Genomic DNA, 16,134 nt, shown 5'->3' on the forward strand with positions numbered 1-16,134 from the left:
TTTTACCATAAATTTCCACCAAAGCTAGTAGATAGCAATTAGTCATAGAAAAACCAACTATTAACAAAACCATCAGATTAAGACATTAGACCTAAGCTTAGCATCCTACGACTTTAGTAACCTTTTCACACCATATTCCCTGTGGGATTCGACCCCAACCTTGTTGGGTTACAATATTTGACAATGTCCGCGTTATACCATTAATAGGTGTAATATGAGCGTATCAAATTTTGGCGCCGTTGTCGGGGAATACGGTTTTAAAATTACTAAATAGTGTTTGCTATATTACAGTCTTTTGCTTATTCCATCACACTTTGTTTTCTACTCTGTGTAAACTAGGTGAACATGAATCAGAATCGGAAAAATCAACGTGCTGGCAACCAGGGGAATCGGTTGAACAATCAGGCGAATGAATCAGATGATGAGAATATTTTTGCTGATCTTGTTGTAGAGGAGGACTACGCATCTGCTATTGTTCAGCCTCGAGTTGCAGTTGCTAGCGTGAAAATTGATTCCTCTCTATACCAGTTGTTGAACCTTGAGGGATACTTTCGTAACTCTACCGAGAATGACCCTTAACGTCATTTGCAGAATTTTGTGGATGTGTGTGCTAATCACATCCAGAACAACGTTCCAAAAGATGCTATTCGGTTGAGGTTATTCAAATATTCCTTAACCGGGGAGGCAAGAACATGGTTTGAGAAGCTGCCCAGAAATTCGATTACTTCATGGGCAGAGATGGTGACTGTTTTTCTCACAAAATGGTACCCCCTTAGCAAGAAGGCTGAAATTCGTGACAAGATATATGAATTCAAGCAGCGACCGGGGGGAACAACTATATGAAGCCTGGGAGAGATTCAAGGAGTATTTGCAGAAGAGCCCGAATCATGGTTTTCCGGAACACATATTAATGGACAAGTTCTACCGAGGGCTAGATCCGGTGACACAGTCAGTTGCTAATAATGCAGCTGATGGTTGTTTCATGAACAAAACCTTTCGACGAGACCAACATACTTAACAAGCTGACGACTCATAATCTGGCTTGGCACTTAAACAATGCTGATGTGGTACCATATGGTAGTGCTATGATCCAGAATATTGTAAAGGAGAATCAAGACACCCAGCAAACATTGGCAGAACTTGCAACAAATATCTCCTTACTAACGAAGAATTTTGATGAATCCCAGATCAAAAAAGTAAATGTTTGTGAGGATGATACAGTTTAGCCAAAAGGGATGTACCATACTCAAGATGGTCTGTTCCATGATGGGCTACCTATGCAGGTTGAAGATGCTAATTATGTTAATAACTCTCAAGGGGGTTACCAAAGACAGAATTACCAAGGTGGCTATCAGAATCAGAATTAATGGAGACCTCAGCAAGGTCAAGGTGCTTACAACAACTCTGGGAACTACAACAATAATTATGGTGGTGCGAACCAAGAGAGATACAACAACAATAACAATTTCGGGAATAAGAGTTCCAATCCTTATATACCACCGAAAGGGCAGTCAACAGAGCAAGGTAGTTCGAAGGTTGAGTCAATGCTTGAGACGATTCTGGCAAATCAATCTAAGTGTGAAAGGGCTTTATCTGGGCTGACAGAAACTGTGGGTTCCCATACAGCGGCTATTCATAAGCTTGAGTCACAGATGAGGGATATTTCTAGAGAGCAGCACCCTCCTAAAAAGGGAGGACTTCCGAGTGACACTATTCTAAATCCAAAGAATGGGGGAGGTGGTGTAGACCGTGTGTTTGCCATGACTACTAGGAGTGGTAAAATAATCCAGGGGGCTGATGAGAGGGTGATTGATCTTGAGTCGATAGATGGAGAGGATGAGGTGGAGTCTGAAGCACCCATTATTGCTGATGAGAATCCTACTGACAAGAAGGTTGCTAATATTCCAGAGAAGGTGAAGGAAGCTGATAACACTAGCAAGCAGGCTGTAAAAGGGGCTCTCCGCCCTTTGACGCAGCTTTTCAAATCTAAACCTCCCTTTCCTCAGAGGTTGGTAAAGAAGAAGGAAGATGCTAAGTTCGAAAAGTTTTATGATCTGTTGAAGCAGTTATCTCTAAACTTTCCCTTCTTGGAAGCTGTCAAGGAGATGCCCGATTTTGCTAAATATTTGAAGGATCTGCTCACCAAGAAGAAGACGGTTCAACGTGAAACCGCGAGTTCGACTCACACTGTGAGTTCCATCATTTCAACTACAACTGTTCAGAAAAAGGGAGATTCCTTGTTCTGTTGGGCACCATGATTTTACTCGTGCTTTGTGAGATAATGGGGCGAGTATTAATTTGATGGCTCTTGCTATATACAAATAATCAGGTTTGGGGATGCCAAGGCCCACTACTATGAGGTTACAAATGGCTGATAGGTCTATCAAAAGACCTGTTGGGGTGGTTGATGATGTACTTGTGCGGGTTGGTGATTTTATGTTACCCGCTGATTTTATGATTATTGAATGTGCCGTTGATCGGAACATTCCTATTATTCTGGGAAGACCTTTCCTTGCTACAGGGAGAGCTCTGATGGATTCGGAGAAAAATAAAATCAAGTTCCGAGTTAACGATGAAGAAATGACTTTTCAGGCTAGCAAAGGGATGAAGTTACCAAGTGCTTACGAGAGTATTTCGGTAATTCATTCGTTCAATGTTGTTGATGAAGCAATGGAGTTCAAGATGGAAGAAGAAAGTTTGGGTGAAGCTCTAGCTGGTATTCTTATGAATTTCGATGCAGAAGATATGGAAGGCTATGTGGAGACAGTTAATTCACTTGTTGGGTTGGGCTCATATTCATACCACCCAAAGAAGCTAAATCTTGATCTGGAAAATAGAACAACTCCTCCAGCAAAGCTTTCGATTATTGAGCTACCTAAGTTGGAGCTTAAGCAGCTCCCATCACATCTGAAATATGAGTTCTTTGGTTCGGACAATACATTACCAGTTATTGTTTCAGCCCTATTGACTGAGGAGCCGATTTTATAGCTTTTGGAGGTGTTGAGGGAGTATAGGCGTGCTATTGGTTGGACTATAGAAGACATTCGAGGTATTCCGTCTGGGATCTGTGAGTACAAAATCCAATTGGAGGAAGATAGCAAACCGAGTGTAGAGCATCAGAGGCGACTGAACGAGAATATACAAGAGGTCGTCAAGAAAGAGATCATCAAATGGTTAGATGCAGGAGTAGTTTACCCAATTTCTATTAGTAAATGGGTGAGTCCAGTCCAATGTGTTCCTAAGAAAGGCGGCATCACTGTTGTGCCGAATGCACTGAATGAGTTGATCCCAACCAGAACTGTCACCGGATGGAGAGTTTGCATGGACTATCACAAGCTCAACACAGCCACTTGCAAGGACCATTTCCCTCTGCCCTTCATTGATCAGATGCTTGATAGGCTAGTGGGGCGTTCCTACTATTGCTTCCTTGATTGTTATTCGGACTACAACCAGATAAACATTGCTTTGGAAGGTCTGCAGAAGACCACTTTTACTTGTCCTTATGCGACGTTTGCATTTAGCCGGATGCCTTTTGGTTTGTGTAATGCACCAGTCACTTTTCAGAGGTGCGTGATGTCAATCTTCTCTGACATGGTAGAGGATTTCTTGGAAGTGTTCATGGATGACTTTTCTGTGGTGGGTGATTCGTTTGAAGATTGTCTTGGCCATCTGGGTCAAGTGCTAAAAAGATGTGAGGAGAAAAATCTCGTGCTAAATTGGGAGAAGTGTCATTTTATGGTGAAGGAAGGAATCGTCCTCGGTCACAAAATCTCTGAAAAGGGAATCGAGGTTGATCAAGCGAAAATTGATGTGATTGCATAACTTCCACCACCTATCTCGGTCAAAGGTGTCCGATGTTTCTTGGGACATGCTGGGTTCTATAGGCGCTTCATCAAAGATTTCTCCAAGATTTCCAACCCAATGTGCAAGCTTCTTGAAAATGAGGCGAAGTTTGCGTTTGATGATAAGTGCCGGAAGGCGTTTGATGATAAGTGCCGGAAGGCGTTTGAGGAGTTAAAAGAGCGTCTCACTACTGCTCCTATTATTGTTGCTCCTGACTGGTCCTTGCCATTTGAACTGATGTGTGATGCTAGTGGTTTTGCAATAGGTGTTGTGCTTGGTCAGAGGCACAATAAAATTGTTACACCCCGTATTTTTATACGTCAAGTTATTCGCAAAGGATCGACGCGAGTTAAAGACGGAACCCTTCTCGGACACGGAATAGAAACCCTTAATTTTTAGTTTCTAAATTATAATTAATTGTTATAGATTTTATTTAGTGTAAAAATATTATTATTGGAGATTAGGCATTAATAAATTGTGATTAAATTATTAAGTAGGGATTAGTGATTAATTAGCATAATTAGACCACTAAGTGGGCCCCACACCATATGGATGACTATGATTGGTTCATGGAGGATAATGGGACACGTGTCAAGGGTTGGACATGTGTCCCCACTATGGAGGGCGTATATCTACCAAAAAGATGACTAAGATGTTCATTTTTCATTCACAAAAATGAAATTCAAGAGAAAGGAGCCCAGCCATGGCAGCTCACGGCCATGGCTGGCCTTGAGAGATGATGTTTCCATGTCAAATCAAGCCCTAAAGTGTTCTACATAATTGTCTTCAAGTTTCAATTGAAAGAGAAACCACAAACATGCCATGAATGCTCTTATAGGCTCTCGGCCATGGCTGATTTTTGGCAAGCTTCCAACCTTTATTCAAATTGATTTTTCAAGGTGTTCTAACTGAATTGGAAGGGAAGATTGTGACCTGAAAGCTTTCCATAGGGCAGCAAGAACAAGTATTAATTCAATCAAAAATTCTAGCCAAGTTGAGAAGTCAAGTTGCTAAGGTAAGGGCTGATCATGTTCTACATATTTTAGTAAGGATTTGGGCTTGTTGTAACTTAGTAAATATGAATTGATTACATGGAATTATGTGTGTTGGTGTGGAATCATTGTTGAAGCTGTAGGAGGCTGTTTTGCAAGGAAATGGTGAATTGATTTTGATTGATGTTTTGGTCGTTGTCGTTATAGATTCTATGATGAGAATAAGGGTATTTGATGGTTCAAGTTGGAGTTGTAATTGTTTGTGGCCTGTTGTAGAAGTTAGTATGTTGTTAGTATAGTTCTTGCATTTAAACGAATAATGTTGTAACGTGTGGTTGTTGGTATAGTTCATGAATTTGGATGAAAAGAATATGTTGTTGTTGTTCTTGTTAAGCTTGGAAGATTAATGGTAATTAAGATTATATGTTGTATTGTGTGTTGGTTGGGCTATTGTAAGGTTGTTTAGATGAAAGTGTTACGATTATGAATTATTAAGAGTAATTTGAATATGTAATAGTCATATGTGGATTGTTGTCGAATATTGTGAATATGGGCTGTTTGGAATATTGTACGGGCTGTCCGGAGTGTTCTCGAGTCTTGTTTGAATAGTCTCGGGTTGGTACTTGAACGTATGATTATTGATGTTGGCTTGGTTGTATGTAGTTGGTTTGAAAATAAAGCAAACGTCGTTTGATTATCTAGAAAGGAGTTATTAACATTAGGATACGTTTTGAATTCCCCCGTAGCTTGATCGTAGCTTTTGACGTCATAATATAGGTTGAGGTATTATTGGGCAACGTATCCGTGTTGTGTTGCGAGTGAACGCTAATGGTATGTAAAGCCTATCCTTTCTTTCTTTTGGCATGTCCTAGACGTAAGTGATGAATGGCATGAGCTTTGGGGTAATTCCATTCATAAGTTTCGAATATGATTCATGATCCTTATTCACTTCTTGATGTTAAAGCTTTTAAAGTAGTAAGCTACTGCCCTCGAGCTTTCTATATGCTGGATAGTATACGTATGTACAAGTTTCTATTCCTAAAGGCTCTATAAGGACTAATGTCCTTAACTTTCATAAGTTGTCTCGTATTGATTTGATATCTTTCTATGATCCCTGAGACTTTATTTGATATAGTTCATAATGATATTCAAAGAGCACAGAATATGACTATCATCCTGATACTCGAGCGTTGATTAGTCTACTTATTTATTGAGTCTCAAAAGATTATTTATATGCATATGATTACTCACTACTCTGCTCGTGCATGCTGTTGTTACATCTTCACCGAGTCCCGGGCCGGATATGTTATCGTGCACAGTATCACTGTATTATTCACCGAGTCCTTTACTAAAGGGCCGGGTACGATATATGATGATATGATGATATGATTATGACACCGAGTCCCATGATGGGACGGGTACGGCATACGTGTACACGACTTTATTCACCGAGTCCCTTACTAGAGGGCCGGGTACGGTATATGTATATGATGATATTATGGCATATGATGACTTTATTCACCGAGTCCCTCACTAGAGGGCCGGGTACGGTATATATATGTATATGATGATATGATGATATCATTATGGCACCGAGTCCCATAATGGGCCGGGTACGGTATATGATAATGATGTGTACAATTCGGTTTCGTAAAGCACAGGTACAGTGATTTCTTGATTATCATACTTGTCTCCTGGAATCTCTATTTCAGTTATGATTCTTTTTACTGTATTTCATGCTTTATATACTCAGTACATATTTCGTACTGACCCCCCTTTCCTCGGGGGGCTGTGTTTCATGCCCGTAGGTACAGATAGTCGGTTCGGTGACCCTTCAGCAGAGGATTTCTATTCAGCTGTCTTGGAGAGCTCCGTTGTTTCGGAGTCTGGATCTTTGGTTCGGATCTTCTAATGAATATTTATATGTTTATCCAGGGGTACGGCGGGGCCCTGTCCCGTCATATTTTGCTAGTCGTACTCTTAAAGGTCTTTAGACATATGTATGGGTTGTATATGGACGTTGTTCAGCTGTGTTAGCATGATTTATGTTTTGGGGATGTTCCCATTCGTAGTGGCAGCCTTGTCGGCTTGCGTATATGTATATTTTGGGATGTTGTGTGTAGTGGCAGCCTTGTCAGCTTGCGTATATATAGTTGGGGCGTTCCCACACGTTATGACAGCCTTGTCGGCTTGTGTTCTATGTTATCTATTGATGTTGTGACTCCTCAGGAGATAGGTTGCGTTGATATATAGATATGTGACAGTTTTGAGATGACATTCTGTTACAGATTATGTTTAGTTGTGTATTGATTATAGCTAACAGATATGTATACGAGTGCCCAGCTCGGGCACTAGTCACGGCATACGGGGTTGGGTCGTGACAAAAGTGGTATCAGAGCAGTTCCGAGTGTCTATAGACCGTGTCTAGTAGAGTCTTGTTTATCGGTGTGTTGTGCACCACATCTATAAACAGGAAGCTACAGGGCATTTGGGATGTTACCTTTCTTTCATATCTAAGATCGTGCGATAGAGCCCAGCCATAGGAAATGAAATTCCTTGTACTAACTTTTGATTTCAGCTAAAGAACGACATCGACAGAAGAAAGCGACCGATGATATTGACAGTTACAAAGTACACATGTAAGTTACGGTGCGAAAGAGGCATGTTGGATAAGGTAAGAACATTGAAATATGATTGAAATGCAAAGTTGAAAATTGAAAGGGAAAGTAAAGCGGAAAGTGTAACAAGTGCAGCTTGAGTTGAACATACGAGGTAAGTCCCGACACCTTTATACGTTTACTGCAAATTGGGAGCCCTGTGTGGCTATGATACGATATGATATATGCGTATATACGTTGGCCCTATGAGAAATTGTTGGTATTTTCTGCGTGCAGGTTCTGGGATAGTAAGAAGTACAGAAGAAACTCTGCCCAAATTTTCCCAGAAATAGGAAAAAGAAAAGAATGAGATATCAGTTCATAACATGTTTTGAAAATTGATACTGATAGCGTAAATTGTTATGCTGGGTTAAAGCTTTAAGAAATACCCCCACGTCATCTATAAGAGGCATCATTCTTATTTGAAAGACCTTGTTTGGAAGAAGCGTATATGAGCAGCGAATTCGTAGTTCATTTGAACGGACCACAATACGTTCCAACCACATTTTGCCTTAGAAAAAGGCTCACGTTGTAGGGCAAAAACGTTCGGTATTTAAGTTTCACTTCTATTGAAAGAATACAAAGCATAAAACAAGTAGTTTGTGAACTAAATGGTTCGCTCACGACCCAAGGACAAATATGGAGGTAAACTATGTGAATCAAGCACTAAGAAGTCCTGTGGTGCCGGTTAGATTCCAGTTTTCTTCTGGTGGTGGTTGGAGAATGCTTCAGAGTAACATTTTATTAGTTCATTAATCAATTAATTTGAGATGGAATCTGTGGAAGGAAAACTTAAACTGGTGGGCTGTCTAGGATCATGTATTTCATTTGTTGTTGGTGAAATGCTAAGATGATTCGGAAGGGCTTGTGATACTAAGGGATGATTTAGAAAAATGTGGTAACTCGTAACAGAACATTTTATTGGGATATCGTGTGAACCGATAAGTAGAGGTAAATTACGATGAGTTTACAGTTAAAAGGAATAATAATATGATTGGGATAAAAGTACGGATGAGGAAGAATTATGACAAGTCATATAGGTATTGATAAGGCAGCTTGTGAGATACTAAGGGTAAGATCGATCAGAAAGGGTGAAAGGTTAAGTACGCCTAGTCCACGGAGTGTAATTAAAACATAGTAAGAATCGTGAATAAGATTAAGAAGTGTTACATTATAGGATGGATTACAAACAGGATGTGATGTGAATACCATAAGGATTGCTATAGAAATGAGTAAAGCCTAGCGAGGAAGTAACTAAAGAATACAATGTGACTAGTGTGAAACGGAAAAGCAAATGTAGAATGAATAAGAAAGACTTACAAAGTTCTATAGGGAAAGTTCAGAAGAAAAGTTAAATGGTAACGAATGTGAAAGCGAGCACAGTAAGAGAAGGAGTTAATTGGAAGAAGAAGATAAGAAGAAAGCGAGTGGGGTTACAGTATAGTGATGTGTTATGACATGCATAGCGTGGAAAACGAGTAATACAAGTGATAGAATCGTGAAAGACCAACCTGAAGGAAGATGAGCAACAAGAGAGAATGAATGCCAGAAATAACTGGGATGATAAGAACAAATAGGGATGAACAAAAAATGTTTTGAGAATGATAAAAGAGGTTATGCAGAAATAATGTTTTCTGAAGGAAATAAGAGTAGCATGAGATTCCTCGTGCGCAAAATAAAAGGTGGACATAGACTTGAAAAAAATAAAAGGAACACTAAAGGCAGCACTCAAGACAGACGTAACTAATTGAGTATGAGTATAGGACAAAAGGGAAATATATAGTTACGAACTTAAGGCGTAGTATGACGGGAAGGTGATATGACAAGGCCACTATTAAGACGAAATTAATATGATTTTGAGTAAGTTAGAAGTTAGCGTTTGGTATACAATAGGGGTGAAGGAGCATGAGGCATAAAGAGGTACTACGTGTATTTGACCTCACCTCAGAAATAGTGAAATCCTTAAAGGACAAGGGTTGTGGATTTGCGAAACGACTGAGGTATTGTGAATTTAGTAGAAGAAACAGATGATATTCGTTGGGATAAAGATGGTATTATAGGAAATCTTGGGACGCTTATCGGTAGAATATAAGTGCTACCAAATGGAGAATTTGAAATGACTATAAGTACTAGCTAATTACTACTTGGAATGAATGGAATGTGGCTTTGGATAGATTACTACACTAATCACAATACTCGAGTACCAACCATCAGATTAGATGTTGTACTACATATCGAGAGTTCTCATCACCTCGTGGTTATGTTAAGGGTTCGTACATGGGCAATCTAAGTTATAGATGGTATAAAGAAAGACATGGATATGGCATAGTATACCAAATGTATGGAAAAAGAATCGTAGGAATTTGAAATTTGAAATGGAGACGTAAAGTGGAATATAAATAGATAATGATGCAAGTACACCCAAAAGGGGGGAAGCGAATGAGAGAAATGCAAGTGTAAGATGAAATCAACTGGCACTGCAACACGTTTAATATGGATATTCGAATCTCAAGTGAAACCTTATGCTGGAATAAGTTGGTAAGATTTGAGGGCTAGCGATAAAACGAACAAGTAGTCAAGATAGTATTTGAGACAGTGCAAAGAATCATTAGTAAAGGCCTTGGATAATTTGACATCAGAAGGTGGATGCTTATAAAAAGGAAGAATATGACGAGAGAATGGTAACAAGTAACTTAAAGGGATATTATAAAATATAGCAAGGCTATACTGGATTAGAGATTAAGATGTTGACAACAGAGTTATTGGCTAATGATATTGCGACACATAAGTAGCAAAGGAGAAAGAATAGGAAATCTCTCATATAGTAGGATATGAGAAAGTCAAATGGTGAATAGAGAAAGGGGAAAGAGGATGGCGAAATAGACAGCAAGTGAGTTTTAGTACAATAAGATATGTAGAGCAGAATACGCAAGGAGAAGGAAAGACTATGATTAAGATTGGATGCACTGTGTACGAATTGTACAGGAATAGTTATGCAACCTACGAACACTTGTATATTAAAAACGAGGCCAAGTGAACACTTGATAAGAAGAGTAAGAATTTCGCAACAACAATGTGATTGCGATATTTCGGATACATCAAAGAAAGGTGTAAGATAGGTTGAGACGAAACTACAGAGATATAATTAGTAATAAGGGCAAAAGCCATAGTTGAGCCTTGATATCAATTGAAGGATATAAGAGAAAAATATAGGGTCTGCATAAAGATTAGCGGGGCAACGCTAAGGTATTTACCGGGTTTATTTGAACACCACACATACTCGTGTAAAGATTGCAATAGAATGCGTGACGGGAGGACTAAGAGAAAATTTGAGTAAAGAAGCAATAGAAGAGTTTGAGTCAAAACAGAGGGACGACACGAGGAAATATGCTTAAAGTATTGCCAGTTAGAGTGAAGGAAATTACGAAATAATCTAATCGAGACAATCAGAAAAAGCGGGTGACTGGTTACTGGATGACAGTGAAGTTATAATATGAGGGAACCCTAGCGCTATTTGATAGCCAGCTCTAAAGATTGAGGTCGAGAAGTAAAAACAAATGATAGTCGAAGATCTTTAAAAACAAGTCAGAAAATGACACATTATGCCGAGGATTAATTCCAGGATACGGGCTATGACAACAGAGTGAAGCAAGGATATTGGAGAGAGAAAAAAAAGGGGAACTCTCTGGGAAGCTTCGTTTTACTAGCAGAACCTGCGAAGGGCTCACAGGTTACCAAAGGCATGCGATACTCCAGGGTTATCAAAGTCTAATGAACCGACGAGGGACTTCTACGCGTTATAAAAAACATAGTTAAAGATTGAGAGGTACGATAAAGGAAACGATACCTTAAGGGGATAACTATAGGAGAAGCATAAGAAGAAAGTAAGGATTCAGCGGAAGAGCAATACAACTGACAACGGACTACGAAGAAAAGAGGAAAGTAAAGGAAATGACGCGCAATTATTACCTCGGGAAGCAACAGAAGGAGGAGATATTACAGGAATGACTATGTAAGGGCCTGCAATGCGTTATAATGAATTATAGCAAATCGATCGATGGAAGAAGTATGTGAAGGGCATAACCAAATAAGAGGACACTTGAGAAAGTATTGGGAATTCAGGATTAGTTCAACATTCGAGGACGAATGTTATAAAGGGGGGAAGGATGTTACACCCCGTATTTTTATACGTCAAGTTATTCGCAAAGGATCGACGCGAGTTAAAGACGGAACCCTTCTCGGACACGGAATAGAAACCTTTAATTTTTAGTTTCTAAATTAGAATTAATTGTTATAGATTTTATTTAGTGTAAAAATATTATTATTGAAGATTAGGCATTAATAAATTGTGATTAAATTATTAAGTAGGGATTAGTGATTAATTAGCCTAATTAGACCACTAAGTGGGCCCCACACCATATGGATGACTATGATTGGTTCATGGAGGATAATGGGACACGTGTCAAGGGTTGGACATGTGTCACCACTATGGAGGGCGTATATCTACCAAAAAGATGACTAAGATGTTCATTTTTCATTCACAAAAATGAAATTCAAGAGAAAGGAGCTCAGCCATGGCAGCTCACGGCCATGGCTGGCCTTGAGAGATGATGTTTCCATGGCAAATCAAGCCCTAAAGTGTTCTACATAATTTTCTTCAAGTTTCAATTGAAAGAGAAACCACAAACATGCCATGAATGCTCTTGTAGGCTCTCGGCCATGGCTGATTTTTGGCAAGCTTCCAACCTTTATTCAAATTGATTTTTCAAGGTGTTCTAACTGAATTGGAAGGGCATATTGTGACGTGAAAGCTGTCCATAGGGCAGCAAGAACAAGTATTAATTCAATCACAAATTCTAGCCAAGTTGAGAAGTCAAGTTGCTAAGGTAAGGGCTGATCATGTTCTACATATTTTAGTAAGGATTTGGGCTTGTTGTAACTTAGTAAATATGAATTGAGTACATGGAATTATGTGTGTTGGTGTGGAATCATTGTTGAAGCCGTAGGAGGCTATTTTGCAAGGAAATGGTGAATTGATTTTGATTGATGTTTTGGTCGTTGTCGTTATAGATTCTATGATGAGAATAAGGGTATTTGATGGTTCAAGTTGGAGTTGTAATTGTTTGTGGGCTGTTGTAGAAGTTAGTATGTTGTTAGCATAGTTCTTGCATTTAAACGAATAATGTTGTAACGTGTGGTTGTTGGTATAGTTCATGAATTTGGATGAAAAGAATATGTTGTTGTTGTTCTTGTTAAGCTTGGAATATTAATGGTAATTAAGATTATATGTTGTATTGTGTGTTGGTTGGGCTATTGTAAGGTTGTTTAGATGAAAGTGTTACGATTATGAATTGTTAAGAGTAATTTGAATATGTAATAGTCGTATGTGGATTGTTGTCGAATATTGTGAATATGGGCTGTTTGGAATATTGTACGGGCTGTCCGGAGTGTTCTCGAGTCTTGTTTGAATAGTCTCGGGTTGGTACTTGAACGTATGATTATTGATGTTGGCTTGGTTGTATGTAGTTTCTTTGAAAATAAGGCAAACGTCGTTTGATTATCTAGAAAGGAGTTATTAACATTAGGATAAGTTTTGAATTCTCCCGTAGCTTGACCGTAGCTTTTGACGTCTTAATATAGGTTGAGGTACTATTGGGCAACGTATACGTGTTGTGTTGCGAGTGAACGCTAAAGGTATGTAAATCCTATCCTTTCTTTCTTTTGGCATGTCCTAGACGTAAGTGATGAATGGCATGAACCTTGGGGTAATTCCATTCATAAGTTCTGAATATGATTCATGATCCTTATTCACTTCTTGATGTTAAAGCTTTTAAAGTAGTAAGCTACTGCCCTCGAGCTTTCTATATGCTGGATAGTATACATATGTACAAGTTTCTATTCCTAAAGGCTCTATAAGGACTAATGTCCTTAACTTTCATAAGTTGTCTCGTATTGATTTGATACCTGTCTATGATCCCTGAGACTTTATTTGATATAGTTCATAATGATATTCAAAGAGCACTGAATATGACTATCATCCTAATACTCGAGCGTTGATTAGTCTACTTATTTATTGAGTCTCAAAAGATGATTTATATGCATATGATTACTCACTACTCTTCTTGTGCATGTTGTTGTTACATCTTCACCGAGTCCCGGGCCGGGTATGTTATCGTGCACAGTATCACTGCATTATTCACTGAGTCCCTTACTAAAGGGCCGGGTACGGTATATGATGATATGATGATATGATTATGACACCGAGTCCCATGATGGGCCGGGTACGGTATATGTATATGATGATATGATGGCATATGATGACTTTATTCACCGAGTCCCTCACTAGAGGGCCGGGTACGGTATATATATATATATAATATGATGATATGATTATGGCACCGAGTCCCATAATGGGCGAGGTACGGTATATGATAATGATGTGTACGATTTGTTTTCGTAAGGCACAGGTACAGTGATTTCTTGATTATCATACTTGTCTTCTGGAATCTCTATTTCAGTTATGATTCTTTTTACTGTATTTCATGCTTTATATACTCAGTACATATTTCGTACTGACCCCCCTTTCCTCGGGGGGCTGCGTTTCATGCTCGCAGGTACAGATATTCGGTTCGGTGACCCTTCAGCATAGGATTTCTATTCAGCTGTCTTGGAGAGCTCCGTTGTTCCGGAGTCTGGATCTTTGGTTCGGATCTTATGATGAATATTTATATGTTTATCCAGGGGTACGGCGGGGCCCTGTCCCGTTATATTTTGCTAGTCGTACTCTTAAAGGTCTGTAGACATATGTGTGGGTTGTATATGGACGTTGTTCAGCTGTGTTAGCATGATTTATATTTTGGGGATGTTCCCATTCGTAGTGGCAGCCTTGTCGGCTTGCGTATATGTATATTTTGGGATGTTCTGTGTAGTGGCAGCCTTCTCGACTTGCGTATATATAGTTGGGGCATTCCCACACGTTATGACAGCCTTGTCGGCTTTTGTTCCATGTTATCTATTGATGTTGTGACTCCTCAGGAGATAGGTTGCGTTGATATATAGATATGTGATAGTTTTGAGATGACATTCTATTCCAGATTATGTTTAGTTGTGTATTGATTATAGCTAAGAGATCTGTATACGAGTGCCCGGCTCGGGCACTAGTCACGGCCTACGGGGTTGGGTCGTGACAAAAATTATGCACCCGATCTATTATGGAAGCAGAACACTGACTGCTACCCAGATAAATTACACAATGACGGAGTAAGAGCTGCTTTCCGTTGTGTTTGCTTTTGAGAAATTTCAGGCCTAGTTGTTGGGGTCCAAAGTAGTGGTTTACACTGATCATGCATCCTTGAGATACCTCATGGCAAAGAAGGAAGCATAGCCGTGACTGATCAGATGGGTGCTATTGCTGCAAGAGTTTGATTTTGAGGTAAAGGACCGCAAGGGCGCTGAAAAGCAGGTTGATGACCATCTCTCTCGGCTTCAAGAGGCTGGGAGACCTTCTGATGAGCTTGATATAGATGGTGCTTTTCCGGATGAGAGGGTGTTGGCTGTGTCAATGGAGGTGGCACCATGGTATGCTGACATTGCCAATTATTTGGTAACAGGCATAGTTCCAGAAGATATCAAGGCCTACCAAAAGAAGAAATTCTTGCGGGATGCTCGGCAGTACTATTAGGACGAGCCTTATTTGTTTCGAACATGCGCTGACAGCATGATTCGGCGTTGTGTTCCTGAAAGTGAAGTGATGGCGATTCTAAAAGCGTGCCATGACTCTCCTGTTGGGGGTCATCATAGCGGAAACCGGATTGTGGCTAAGGTACTTGAGTGCGGCTATTACTGGCCGACCATTTTTCATGATGCTAATTTATTGGTGCGGTCCTGTGATCAATGTCAAAGGCAAGGGAACATCGGCAGAAGGCAAGATATGCCTATGAATTTTGTTATGGAGGTAGAAGTGTTCGATGTCTGGGGGATTGACTTTATGGGACCCTTTGTGAGTTCGGGTGGCACGAAATACATTTTGGTTGTTGTGGACTATGTCACAAAATGGCTAGAAGCGGTGGCTTTGCCTAATAACGAGGCCAAGAGTGTTATGGGGTTCCTCAAGAAGAACATAGTTACTCGTTTTGGTACTTCGAGGGCTATAATCAGTGATGGTGGATCCCATTTTTGTAATAGAGCCTTCGCGGGATTGATGGAGAAATATGGTGTAAAACATAGAGTGGCAAAACCTTATCATCCTCAGACAAGTGGACTGGTTGAAGTGTCAAATAGGGAGATCAAGAGTATTCTGGCAAAAATAGTGAATGAAAATAGAACTGATTGGGCCCGCAAGCTCGGTGATGCTCTATGGGCATACCAGACTGCTTTCAAGACTCCGATTGGGACTTCACCCTTCAAGCTTGTGTTCGGAAAAGCTTGTCACTTGCCGGTTGAGCTTTAGCACAAGGCTATGTGGGCGCTGAAGAAACTGAATATGGATTGGGAGGAAGCAACCAAGCTGAGGTTGTTTCAACTAAATGAGATGGATGAGTTTCGGTACCAGGCATATGAGAGTGCAGCACTTTATAAAGAAATGATGAAGCAATACCATGACAAGAAGATCCTGAAGCGAGAGTTCTACAAGGTGACCCTGT

The 16,134-nt window shown here is 39.8% G+C and overlaps 1 non-coding gene across 1 annotated transcript; it reads right to left on the reverse strand.

Annotated features, from left to right (window-relative positions):
- Window positions 1–787: 787 nt before the first annotated feature.
- Window positions 788–894, reverse strand: LOC132620647 (small nucleolar RNA R71). The gene has a single exon (XR_009575084.1). It is a non-coding gene; the product is annotated as a small nucleolar RNA R71 (small nucleolar RNA).
- Between the last annotated feature and the right edge of the window lie 15,240 nt (window positions 895–16,134).

This window comes from Lycium barbarum, chromosome 11, assembly GCF_019175385.1.
Source record: "Lycium barbarum isolate Lr01 chromosome 11, ASM1917538v2, whole genome shotgun sequence".
In the NCBI taxonomy this organism is placed as follows: Eukaryota; Viridiplantae; Streptophyta; class Magnoliopsida; order Solanales; family Solanaceae; genus Lycium; species Lycium barbarum.